The 14,126-nt window shown below is 41.8% G+C and overlaps 1 pseudogene; it reads right to left on the bottom strand.

The window, feature by feature from the left end:
- Positions 1 to 12,169: 12,169 nt before the first annotated feature.
- On the bottom strand, positions 12,170 to 12,881 carry LOC144824787 (profilin-2 pseudogene; annotated as a pseudogene).
- Positions 12,882 to 14,126: the final 1,245 nt, after the last annotated feature.

The raw sequence follows: 14,126 nt of genomic DNA on the forward strand, positions 1-14,126 counted from the left end.
ATGGTTCGGTCCATGGGGTTTTTCTCACTTATATCAATACTTTGTTTCTTTTCCTTCTAAGTTCAAATGAGCGAATCATGAAATCCCACGCTAGGTCGAGTGTCTTTAAGGAGCAAGGGATTAGGTATTTAAGCCCCTTGGTTTGTCTATTCAGGTGATGTGCATAGATGTGAGGATCATTACGGTAGTGCGCTGTGTAATTTGTGAGCATGACCTGCGGGACACTTTCATGGTAAGCTCTTTAGGTTCTTTTGCTGGGGCTCATAATGTTTTTTTCCTTACATCCTCTTTTGCGCCTGTCTTGTTTCATGTTCATTCAGCTCCTTGAGTGTGTAACATGCAGATATATGATACTTTTATGTTTTAAAATGTTAGTCTTCTTTTGAGCTGATTTTCTGTTTTGGCTATATCCATGATTTGTTGTAATTCAAATGCTTGCTTGCCGGGTGACAATGTGTTGTCTTGCTGTTTCCATGAACATGAGCTCCTGTGTTCATACTCTAATACGTTTCGGTTTGTGTGGGACTGTGTATTTAACATTTCTATTTCGAGGCTGCTCCAGATTAGGTCACTTTTCCCCATTTGTGGGGTTTTTGCCTTTTCTGCCTTGATTTTCACACTTGCAGCTCCCTTCAGTTCACATGTTAGGTATTGTGGCATCACAGTGTGTAGCTCATTCTCCTTCCTGGATTGTGGGTAATTGGAAAACTCCACTCGTGTAAGCTGCTAGCTATTTTGCCATCTCTGGTGGCCTAATGTTTTCTTTTTCCCTTTTTCTCGTAACCTCCATAACTTTTGGTAACAAGAACTTATATTCTTTATGGATGGATGGTTCCTGGAAATGCTCAGATGCACATGAACTAGCCTGCACACCTGTGTATATGTCAATCTGCTATGGAGGCTTACTACTTTGAACGACTCGCGGTTTGATAACAACTTAGATATATCTCTTGTCTCCTTTCTGGAGCTCAAATGTAATGTAAATTTTATTTAGGAGGTCTGAAGTCCACTTCCTCAGTGTTTGATATCTAGATAGATGCAATTGCCTTTTGATGGATCTGTTGATTTCTTTCACGTGATTTTTCGCTTTGATTTTTTTCTTTATATATCCCTGGTTTACTTTGTCTCATTTTTTGCCTTTTGTGTATTTTTCATGTGTCCTCCATATCTATATTTTCTTCTTTTCTATGTCAATCCTGAATGTAATTTAATTATTATGGTGCTGCAATAATATGATGTTTTATGTATAAGTGAGGAATTTTGACATTTAATCACAACAGTTGTATTCCGGACTCAAAATCTTCTTTTGTCTTCTTTTTCTTTCCATGTATTCTTTTGTCTGTAGCCCTAAAGAAGCGGTTTCTCCATTGTTAGACTTGGCATCTGTGGCATGGTATCCCATGACATTTTGCCTCTACCTCCTGTATTTTTTTATGCTGTGCATAGTTTCGGTTTTGCTTTCTCAGATGCATTGGACACTTTGCCACTGCTGATTAGTGTCAAAGTGCAAGTGCTCCCTGTGTAAATAGTTATAACAATTGGTTTGTAAATCAAATGCTACTAGAGGGCCAGCAGCATTGATTGTGCCACCCACATGCGTAGCCCTGAAAAAGAATCTCATACCTTCCACTGCAGTGTCTGTGAGCAGTCGTAAACTGCCATGTTGCCCTGGCAAGTGCACCCACTTGCCAGGCCCTAACCTTCCATTTCCTTACATGTAAGACACCCCTATCCTAGGCATAGGGTACCCCCATTGGCAGAGTTCAGTGTATGTGAAAGGTAGGATATGTACTAGTATGTGTGACATGTCCTAATAGTGAAATTTTGCTAATTTCGTTTTTCACTATTGAAAGGTTATCTGCCCCAAAGGATAGAATGAGGGGTACTTCCCATTGAGAAATAAAGTTTAGGCTCTCTGAACTCAGAATTTAATAAAACATCCTTTAGTAAAGGATGGTTTTTAAATTGTGTGTTTGAAAATGCCACTTTTAGAAAGTAAGTCGGCATTTTCTTGTTTAACCATTCTGTGTGCCTCTGCCTGTTTGTGGATTGAGTGTTTTTGGAGTGACAGGGGCTGGGGATGTGTATTCACTGTAGGCAGCCGCTGGGGGAGGTGGGGGTTGGGGTTGAGGTATGCCTGGCCCTTCCTAGATGACTCAGAGCCGAGCTGAATGGGGCTTGTATGCATTTAGAGTAGTGGGAGGAGATTTCCTTGCACCTGAATAGGGCCTGTCTTGCTTGCACAATGCTGTTTAAACCCTTTGTGTTTATACTCCACCAGTAAGGACAGAGCTGGTTTGGGCTGGGCTCAGAGACCCTTGCACAAAGAGAACAAAGACAAAATGGGTTATAAGTGGTAGACCTTAAACCCCAGATATTTAGATCACGTTTGGACTCAAGAGTATTGACTCATTGCTGTGTGCTGCATGGGGTTGTCCTACAGTTGCTGCTTCTGCCAAGGAAAGGACAAAGACTGGAACTTTGGTGTGAACCTGCTTGTGTGTGCTGGCCTCCTGTTCTGAAGTCTCAGGGACACAAAGACTTCAGCCCCAGCTCCCATGACCTCTATTGCTGAGAGTTCTGACATGCCAGGAGGTACCTATTCCAGTTTTGGGTCTCTGGAGGTTGTTCCTGCTGTTTGGAGCTAGAAGAAACTTGAGAGAAGTAAGAAAACCAGCCTCCAGGGACACCGCTAGTGAAGGGCACGACACCCCACCCGGCCTGCATTGCAGTGCCGATGACCTTCGATGCTTGTTGACGCCTGTATTTCTCAACATTTCCAGATGCCAGTGCTCGCACCAACTCCGTCATTGAAAGTGCCTGCATCCTGTTACCAAGGCACCAATAACCGCTGAGGGTGATTCCACAAACTCGCCAGCTTCGCATACTCACCGGAACTGACGCCTCACCTTCAACTTAACCGACTTCCCCGGACCTGGACTCGCTACTTCGCCTCCTTGTGGACACAACGCCTCGCCTCTCCCATGGCAGCTAAGGAGCCGGTCTCGACCTCAGCACCGGCGCCTCATCTCAACGACGCCATGTATCATCACAGACTTCGTATCCAGGGTACAATTTGTTTGGGGGTCCGTGTGACTCCGCTTCCGACGCTGCGCTCCTAGCGGTCAGCGCCGTACCTTGGATTTATTGCTGTCACGACCTCGCAATAGCCCCAGGTAGAGCTATTTGTTTTCTGCAAGCTTTATTTTTGCAATAACTCTTATAAAGTCATATTTCATTACCTGTATGTTGGAGTTTTGTCGTTTTGGGCTTGTTGAGTTTAGATAAAGATACTTTATTTTCCTACATTGGTGTGGTGTCCATTTGTTATGTTATGTTATGTGGAGAGCTTGTATCGCGCACGAATCACCGGGGGGCCTCTCGGCGCTTTTTCTCAGTCACACCTGAAGAGCGAGGTAGCCAAACAGAAGTCAGGGCCGCTAATACAGAAATGCTTTGAGTTGTTTCTTAAAAGCATAATAAGAGGAAATTTCACGCAAGGCCAGAGGGAGACTGTTCCAGTATTTGGGGGCTAAGTAAGAGAAGGCCTTGCCCCCCGACCTGCTGCGTTTGATGCGTGGTACTTGGAGTAATTGCATCGAATGAGACCTCAGCGCCCGGGTAGGACTGTATCTTATCACTTTCTTTTGCAGGTAGACAGGACCCAGGCCCTGAAGGGCAGAGAATGTCAGACAGCAGACCTTAAAAAAGGACCGCTGTTTGATCGGAAGCCAGTGGAGGGATTTTAACAAAGGCAGTGACGGTGTGCCAGCTGGTTGATTCAAAACCAGCCTGGCAGCAGTGTTTTGAATATTTGTGGTGTTGTCACTGTATTATTGTGTGTTTTGAGTACAAATACTTTACACATTGCCTTTGGGATAAGCCTGTCTGCTCGTGCCAAGCTACCGAGGGGGTAAACAGGGGGTATCTAAAGTGTGTATCCCCCTTACCTTGACTAGAAGCAAAGGTCCGTATTTGGACAAAGGTGCCTAATTCTTCTAACTAGAGACCCCCATTTCTAACATCTGTGAAATACGTGTTGGCTATGGTTATGTCAAATACCATCACGTGTTCAGTTTTTGTACTAAATTATCTGCCCATTTGGACCGTTAGACATTGGAAAATGATTGATATGTTATTAATGTTATTGTGAACTCAATAATGCAAATGATGCTTATCTGTTCAGAATAAGTAAAGGATGCATAATATCAGATTAATCAACTTGTTGGTGTCATTAATTTATATCTTTGAATGCTGTTCCTATAATTCCCAAAATGTATTGTTTATGTGTGGATTGTTATGTAAGTGTAAATATTGATAGACAATTCTTGGTCAAAAGTGATTAACAGAGTAGTAGATAATGTAATGGTATTAATCTTTTGGGAGTCATGGTTGGGAACTTGAGAAATACATTATGCACTTGCAAAGTATGTATGTTAACGATCCTTATGATGAAATAAAACAAATGCATTGTTAGAGTTGAGATATACCACACCAGTCTATGAGTTTTTGATTAGTAATTTTAATGGGATCACTGACTAAATATCGAGGGACAAAATATAGACTAACCAAAATATCGATGCCAAAATATCGACAGACAAAATATCGAATTCCTATCTACAAACAGGTAAGTACCAAAATATCGAATCCAAAATATCGTTTAAAAATATACACTTTGTAAAAATATCGAATTTCTTAAAAATAATGTAAAATTAAAAAAATATTAAAAATAAATAGCTAAAATATACTTAAAAATACTTAAATTACCTTAAAAAGATTAAATAATTAATTTAACTTATAAAAAAAACATACAATCATATATGTTAAAACATATATATATATATATATTAACATAATATTTATAAAAAATACACAATATTATTACCGTAGGATAGCTGGAGTGTAAAAATTACTATTCCCACTCCTGGAAGTGCAACAGTGTGGAAAGCGTTGAATAGCATAGGGGTAAAAATTACTATTCCCACTCCAGAGAGTGCAACAGTAGGGAAAGCGTTGGATAGCGTAGGGGTAAAAATTACTAATGAATGAAATGATCTTTATTCGGATTCTGAAAAATCCATAAAAGTACATACAGAATGAATCTTTTAAAATACGTGAAGACATATACAAAGTTAAAAGTTAAAAATGTTAAAATACATCCCAATTAGACATGAGCAGCATATATGGCAAAAAGTGCATATTACATAGAATTATACCACAAACAGTTTAGAAAAACATTCATAAATTTCTATATAGTTTGTATTTAAAGTTTAAAGTGCGTTATGCGTCCGAAGACCGTTATGCATGTTCCATACTTGCCCTCGATTTAACACAGGATTTTATGAAGCAGCTTACGGTAAATGTGACATCATCGGTTGGTAGCATTTGCAAAAATTTAAATGCCAATTTAAAATCTCTTAGATTGTATTTTCTGAAAATTGGCAATAGGTAATGATGGATATACAATTTATAGTGGCCACAGAAAATAAAATAATGCAATAAACTTTGTTTCCCACCGACAGAACACTGGCATTCAAGCTCTTCTAGATTTTTGTTATAGCCGAGTGGAAAGCTCAATAAATTTACAATACTGCCATCACGGAACCTGAATAAGAGGCTCCGATTCCATCTACCTATCGGTAATGTCAGATATCTACAGGGTTTGGAGGATTCATTTAAAACAATATTGTTAGTCACAGTTAGTGGAAGATATTTAATAATAGCTGGTTTCATTAATTCAGTTCTCAAGCGTTCCTCTTTGTATAACTCATATAGTGCCCGTTTTACAATGTTCTTATGGGCGGGCACAATGGTATTTGGTGAGCTAAACAGGGAACCATGTCCAACACTAATTAGACTATTCTTGACCGCATTTAGCCAAGGTATAAGGTTGGATCGTTCATGAGATAAACAGTCTAAAATTATGCTACGGGTCAAGGAAGCTGCTGGATTTGTCCAGGTTTTTAACCAGAAAAGCGTAGGCCTTGACTTTATGAAATCAGCTATGTATGACAACTTAAGTTCTTGGTGGCAGATAAAGATGGGCGTGCAAGAAATACCACCCAATACCTTCCTACAGAATCTATTTTCCTCTAGCTGCAGAGGCAAGCTATTACAATAGCCCCACACTTCGGATCCGTATGTCCCAGTTGGCAGACATTGGGTACGATAAATATTTAACAATGGGGTAATCACATCTGCCACTCTCGGTTGGCGAAGAGATAGAATTGAATTAATTGATTTGCCAATCTTATTTCTTGCGAGGGCAGTGTGATGCTGCCACGAGCCAGTATTAGAGAATAATAACCCTAAATAGGGGAAGGTACTTGTACATTTTAGTTCATTTTCGCCACTTTTGATTGAAAGGATATTATATCTTTTTAAACCACAATTCATGATAAATGATTTTTTAAAATTGGTATTCAAACCTAAATCAGACATAAAAACAACAAACCCTGTAATTAATGAGCGCAACGCATTTGGGGTACGCCCCATCAATACAGCGTCATCCGCGTAAAGTAAGGTAGTGATAGGGGAACCATTAATAATTGGGACATCCTTAGTGTTCTTACTCAGAGCAGGGCTCAGCCCATTGATATATAAAATAAAAAGTAAAGGGGCGAGTACACAGCCCTGCCGGACTCCTCTTTGAATGGAAATGTCACCAGATAATTCACCTTCGTTGTTAATGCGTACTTTTGCCTTAAGATCCCTGTGTAAATATGAAAGGAAATGTACTAAAGAATCATCTAAACCATATTCCAGCAATTGTGACCATAACCTAGAGCGGTTAACAAAATCAAAAGCGGAACTCAGATCCATGAAACCTAAATAAAGTGGGGACTTTTTAACGATAATATATTTGGCCATGATTAGGTTCAAGTTGAGACACTGCTCAACAGTGCCCACATGGCTTCTAAACCCCAATTGGCTGCAGTGTAACACATTATTATCTTCGGCCCAATCCCTTATTCTCTTAAATAATACCCTACCAAGGACTTTTAATGTATTGTCGATCAGCGAAATCGGTCGGTAACAGGCCGGATCGGCCCTGTCACCTTTCTTAAATATTGGTACGATGACGCTGTTCGACCAGGTTTCGGGGATGGAGCTATCGGTCAAATGATTAAATAAGTTACATAATAGGGGGGCCCAAAAGTTAATTTCCGATTTGATCTGGTCGATAGAAAGACCATCAGGGCCAGGGGCTTTATTACTAGCACTATCAGAAATTGCATCCTCCACCTCAGATATTGAGAAGTTCAGTTGATCATTATTGTTTATAGGCAAAATAGAATCTATGCTAGGGGCAGCTATGTTGTAGATTTTGGAGAAGTGCTCCACCCAGTCCTCTCCATTGATGTTACAGTTAATTGGTTGGATGTTAGAACCAAAAGACCTGAGTGATTTGACTTCTTTCCAGAACCCCGCGGTGTCTTTTAGAGAGACATTCCGTATTAGTAACTCCCAATGGTTAACCACTAAAGCCTCTGTTCTTGTCCGTAGGGCGAGTTTATATTTAGTTCTTAGTTCTCTCACTAGGTTAAAATCCCTAGGGTTTAGTTGTAAGGCCGCCCTCAATTCCCTATTGGCTTTAGAACACGCGGAATCAAACCAGCGTGGGCTGTGGTCTGTGTTGGGCCTAGATGGTTTAGAGGATTCCCTTCTCACTGCCCCACAGAGATTACCAAATGCCCCAATCAACACTTCATCGGTGCTCTCAAAGGACAGACAGATGTCTATTAACACTGGGTGCTTTCTGATTACATTGGCTAGAATAGCTTTGTTGTCCGCCCCTTTCCATATTAGTCTAAGTCTATCAGTAGACAGTACCAGATTTTGTGGGCCACTCTCAACCTTTAATGCAGCCTTTCTTGTCTGAGGATGGTCTAGATGTATTCTTAGCGGATAGTGGTCACTATATGTACTACAAATAACCTCAGCTTTTCTAATTATATTACACAGAGATGGACAAAGAAATACATAATCAATCGTTGAGGCGCAGCCTTGGCCTATATAGGTGGGTGCGAATTTTGTTTCGGCGCTAGTACCAGCGATTTCCATGGCGTTCACTAAGTTACGTGAGGCTAATATGTTCTTTAATTCCTCACCATTTTGACACGGAGCACTCGTGCGATACATATGTGCATTAAAATCTCCCCCTATACAAATACCATCATAATGACCATATTTCAAACCCTCAACGATATCATCAATAAAACCAAACAAGGACAAAAAATTTCCATTGGGATGATTAACAAAATCATTATTATAAAAATTAATTATACATAAAATCATCCTATTAATGTATTTTACAGCCATAAAACTTTTGCCTGGTGTTGGTATCGTTTTGATTTGTACCCCTGGTTTTATCTTTGACCAAATGGATAGCCCCCCGCTTGGCCGTCCCATAGATGAGGCTAAGGCCTTTGAGTTATAGCAGCAGAAGCCCTCCATTGTAGGGTCAGTTAAACACCAAGTTTCCTGGAGCAACAACAAGTCACAATTAGTTTTCACCCAGTCAAGCCATTCTTTGATTTTCAGTTTGGAGTTAAGACCCGCTATATTCCAACTCACAACGGAAAGTACAGAGTCCGAGGACTTATGATTCGTAGATTGGCCTCTTACAGGATTTCCTATCAGGGAATTTATATCTGTCTGATTTCCGTTGGTGACAGATGATAAGGAAGCAACTGAGTAGGCTGGCTTAATTAGAGATGGTCAGTCCAACATATCCAAACCTGACAGGGGTGCAAATCTATTAAATGTATTGAAGGGGAAAGCAACTGGCTGGAAATGCATGGCTGGTGGCTGAGGGTGCCTTGGTAGAGGATAAAAATGCATTAAAGGCGGTTGGAATTGCATAGGTGGCTGTCTGTAAAAGTAGCTTAAAGGTAGCATAGTTACAACCGTAGAAATAGCTGAACAGTTACCACTTATATTAAGCAGATGTCTTACAGTTCCTGGATTTTTGAAATTAAGAACTACACAATCTCCATCCTTATCTTTAGGTAGTGGTCCAATCCAAGGCACCCTGCGGGCTGATATTATTTCTCTTGATATGTCATATCCGACCCCTTTATGTTTAGTTAGCCAGTCTATACATTTGTTTCGGAGTTGAACCCAGGTTTCCCCCTGATCCTCCCTCAGCACTGGTACTCCTGCCAAAATCAAAACAAATGGGCAGGCATCCGGTGGTAAGTGTAAAGGACGCACCGGCCCTTCGTTTTTGTAGGACTTATTTAACCTTACTTGGGTAGAACCTATGTTATCGTTTACAGCTGATGTTGTGGCTGTAATAGGTTGGGTAAGGTAGTCATCCTTGCTGGTTACACTTTTGTTAGTAGTGGCCAAAGGGGTGATTTTCCTTGGTGCAGGGGTAGGGATGGTTTTAACAGCCATACTAGGTTTTACACACTTAGCCCCTGCATTAACAGTTCGTGGTTGGGCTGGAGGTTGTGTAATGGGCGATGATGATGATGATTCCAGGTTTTTTGTTCCCTTATTCAATACAATGCAAGCAGCCTGTGTTTTTGATGAAAGGGTGTTGCTTAAGGATTCAAGATCCTTTAGAAGACGGTCGGCTCTAATTTGGTCCAGGCTAATAGACCCCTTTCTTTTGGCTTCAACATTTTTGACCAGGTTGTCCAATCTGTCCAGTCTTTTAAAAACATTATTAAATTGGTTGATCATAAGTTTCTCTACTCGATTAAAAATAGTGTCTACTATAGTTTCAATAAAATTCCCATTCTGCTTGGAAAAGTTATAATTATCTCCCATTAGTGTTGTTTGGGTCCAAACAGTATTACCGTTCCCATCAGGGTGGGTTATGGGTGAAAAAGATGTATTGTCTATATCCATAGAGTCTTTTTCCTCCGTGGGTACAGTTGCCACCCCCAGAGATTTTTGTTTGTTCCACAGGCTTTGGGGAGTAGGCTGACGCTTGTTTGATGAGGGTTGTTTTCTTTTATTAGTACTTTGCTTAATGATGCATCGTTTCCTTTTCCACCCTCCTGGTTTGTTACTGCTGGGCTCCGTAACATCCAGGGTAATGACATCCCCCTGGGAAACAGGTATGCTAATAGGGGTGGTTTCTTTAGACAGAGGTGCCAGTTGGCTAACTGCTGTAGTTCTTAATAGGGCAGAATCTGTAGCTATATATATAACTGTGTTTTCGTCTTCCGATACAGTAGGCACAGCTGCAGGTGGAAGTGGTGGCTTAACCACTGTAATCTCGGGGGTAATATGGGTGTTTCCGGAAGCACTTGGTATGTTGTTAGTCATATAAGGACCCATTGAAAACCTCCTCTCTGTCTCTACAATTTCATTGAAAGCGGTTTCAATTAGTGTTTCAAAAGATGTGATCAGGGAGACTGAGGCAGAGGTATCAGCATCCTGAGAGGATATATCAATGTGGGTGTTTATGGTAGTGGAATCACCCATGTTTGCGCCTAGGTATGACACTTACGGTTGAGATGTTCTTAGGGGGGTGGCCCGCCCGTCCCCTGTCGTCCCCGGACGGCCACAGACGGCCCGCCCTCTGCCCGGGCTCCGCCCGGCGACGTCCGCGCGCGTCCGCGACGCGGAGGGAGCTCCTCGATTTTGTGCACCTCCTGGTGCGCGGGACAGGAAGTGGCGGTGGTGTCCGGCCGCTATGGATGCTGGGAACCGTAGTTCCTCCCCTCGGCAGCCAAGATGGTGTGAGGCGCCGTCAACAGGGATCACCAACGGCGTCAGGAGCCCAGCACCCGGCAGCGACAGACACGAAGAAGAAACAGCAGTGCCCAAGGTAAATGCAGACACGCTTCTGCGAAGGTCCCCGCTCCACCGAGGGAGCTCCTCGATTTTGTGCACCTCCTGGTGCGCGGGACAGGAAGTGGCGGTGGTGTCCGGCCGCTATGGATGCTGGGAACCGTAGTTCCTCCCCTCGGCAGCCAAGATGGTGTGAGGCGCCGTCAACAGGGATCACCAACGGCGTCAGGAGCCCAGCACCCGGCAGCGACAGACACGAAGAAGAAACAGCAGTGCCCAAGGTAAATGCAGACACGCTGCGAAGAAATTACTATTTCCACTCCATGAGAGTGCAACAGTAGGAAAAGCGTTGGATAGCGTAGGGGTAAAAATTACTATTCCCACTCCAGAGAGTGCAACAGTAGGGAAAGCGTTGGATAGCGTAGGAGTAAAAATTACTATTCCCACTCCAGAGAGTGCAACAGTAGGGAAAGCGTTGGATAGCGTAGGGGTAAAAATTACTATTCCCACTCCAGTGAGTGCAACAGTAGGGAAAGAGTTGGACAGCGTAGGGGTAATAATTACTATTCCCACTCCAGTGAGTGCAATAGTAGGGAAAGCGTTGGATAGCATAGGGGTAAATTGTACTATTCCCACTCTAGTGAAAATAAATTAATATCATTCACATAATTATCAATTAATCAATTAATAAAAATGAATTACCAATTAAGAATTAATTAATTACCAATTAAAAATTAATTAACAATTTATTCAAAATAGATACCAATAAATAAATTAACATATTGAATTAATTATAATTAAATTACTTTCCACCCTATTCCCCTATAAACCCACAACCCACTACAGAAAATAAATTAATATTATTCACATAATTATCAATTAATCAATTAATAAAAATGAATTATCAATTAAGAATTAACTAATTAGCAATTAAAAATTAATTAACAATTTATTCACAATAAATTCCAATAAATGAATTTACATATTTAATTAATTATAATTAAATTACTTCCCACCCTATTCCCCTATAAACCCACAACCCGCTACAGAAAATAAATTAATATTATTCACATAATTATCAATTAATAAAAATTAATTATCAATTAAGAATTAATTAATTACCAATTAAAAATTAATTAACAATTTATTTAAAAAATACCAATAAATTAATTAACATATTTAATTAATTATAATTACATTACTTCCCACCCTATTCCCCTATAAACCCAAAACCCTCTACAGAATTAAATTACGCAAAAATTAAATAACATAAAATTAATTACTTAAAATAAATGACAAAAAAAGATACACTTTTCACACATATACTAACATACAAAACACTTTAAAAAAAATGATATTAAAAATTCGATATATTTTTTTTAATTTTTTTTTTTATAGAAGACTTTAATTCTCAATACAAATTGAGACCCTTTAATCTGTAACCAGATCATTGGCAGCAAAGGGGATTCAGAAAGTGGTTGTTGAGTGGGGGAAGGCAGGGCTAGAAAGCCATGATTGTGAAGGGAAGCGGGGAACGATTGATTCCAGTCTCTATCCGGGTAGCTGGCAGTTATTAGCCATTCGTTCACCGTGCCATCAGTAGTACCGCCATGGGGAGCTGTGGGACTTCAGAGGTTCATACCCCGGAGATACTTTGTCATGTTGTGAGCTTTGTCCTTCAGTTTCCCTCCGTGGACTCCTTGTTGACCCTTACAAACCACCAAAGCTGTCAGTGTCCTGCCGATGACAATGTTGACTGTGGGGTCTCCGCAGGTGCTCTTCGTCTTTAGGTCCATGACGTAGTCACTCTCCACTTCCGAGTTGTCCCTGATGAGAGAACACTTCTGGCCACCGATGCAGGCACCATTGATAAACATCCCACTGCGCTCCTTTCCCGTTAATGTGGCAACCTCTTCAGCCGTGATTTTGCAGAGCGTGCTGTTGGGCGTGCAGGCCCAGATGGAGAAGGGGCAGTAGCCCACGATGGCCGCCTCCTGGCAGCTGGCGTCCTCCAGGCTGGTGATGTAGCTCTGCCATCCGCTCATCCTCGGGGGTCGGGGGGGGTGCTTCCTCGGTGCTGAAGGGGCCGGGAGGGGGGAGCAGTGCTGCCGCTGGGGGTGCAGGGTGAGCGGGGGCTGCAATGCGGAAGTGTCGCCGCGCCTCGTGCCTCTGTTGCCGCTGCACGCGCCCCGGTCTCTTCGATATTTTTAATAACCTATATTATGTACTTCGATATTTTGACTTTCTATAGTTTTTTAAATCGATATTACATTACTTCCTTAAAAACTATATATTTGATGTCTATATTCTGTCCATTCGATATTTTGTCCATTCTATATTTTGGACTCGATATTTGTGTTACTCGATATTTTGGACTCAATATTTTGACCATATACCATTTTAATTATCTAAACATGAAAAAAAAACTGGTTGGAAATGAGATATCAACCAAAAAAGTGAAGAAGTCAGTCATGGTGGATGCAACCATAGTTGAAGAGCCAAAATTGTTTGAAGTCCGAAGTCTAAAATACAAGTAGCATCAGAAAGTCAAATGTGTCCAGAAAATGTCTACAGAGTGAATGGTAGGCACACACAAGAGGAAATTAGGATCTGCGTTTCTTGCTGGTGGGGTCAGAGGTCTTGCCATCCTCACCTCCTGGTAATAAACGTGGAAATCCCCTCTTGCAGGTGACAGGCAAATTTGCAGTTGCAGGGGGAATGGGGGCTGGAAGTGGTTTTTCAGAACCTCCCATCCTGTGCTGTTGCATATGTAGATGGCTCAGATGTTGTAGGATCACAGGAAGGAGTAGATGGTGCATGGAAAGCCCTGCACATATGGGTGTCAATGTCTCGCATCACCCCAATCTGCAAGCCCATATTTGAGTTATGGGTTTCCATCTGCTGATTGTGCTCCTTCTGCAGCTGCTGCATCTCCCGTAGCTTGATGAGTACCTGGTCCATCAGGTCTTGGGACTCATGGTAGGCTCTCAAGACTTAGTCGATGCTGGTCAGGGTGTGAAGGACCCTAGTGGACTCAGTATGCAGGCCCACAAACACCCTCCCATGACCCCTAACCCCACTACCCTGTGCACTTGCCCCAGTGTACTCTATCCTAATGGTTCCTAGGAAAGCTAAAGCTGGTGGTGGTTTGCTCTCAACATCACCCAGGACTGGGGGACACGTGATCAGTGTCAAAGTGGTAGGAACACAGGAAGTGGAGTGTTCGGTTTGCTGAGGTGTTACAGCTGGGGTGGGAGGTGTCAGTGTGGGCGCAGGGAGTGTCACTTGAGCCGTCTGCTAATACTGACCAGCTGTTCGAGGCTTCTAAAGCTCTTCCATATTACCAGGAGTGCTTTCCTCAATGAGGGCTAGAT

Source organism: Lissotriton helveticus, chromosome 3_1, assembly GCF_964261635.1.
Source record: "Lissotriton helveticus chromosome 3_1, aLisHel1.1, whole genome shotgun sequence".
NCBI classification, from domain to species: domain Eukaryota; kingdom Metazoa; phylum Chordata; class Amphibia; order Caudata; family Salamandridae; genus Lissotriton; species Lissotriton helveticus.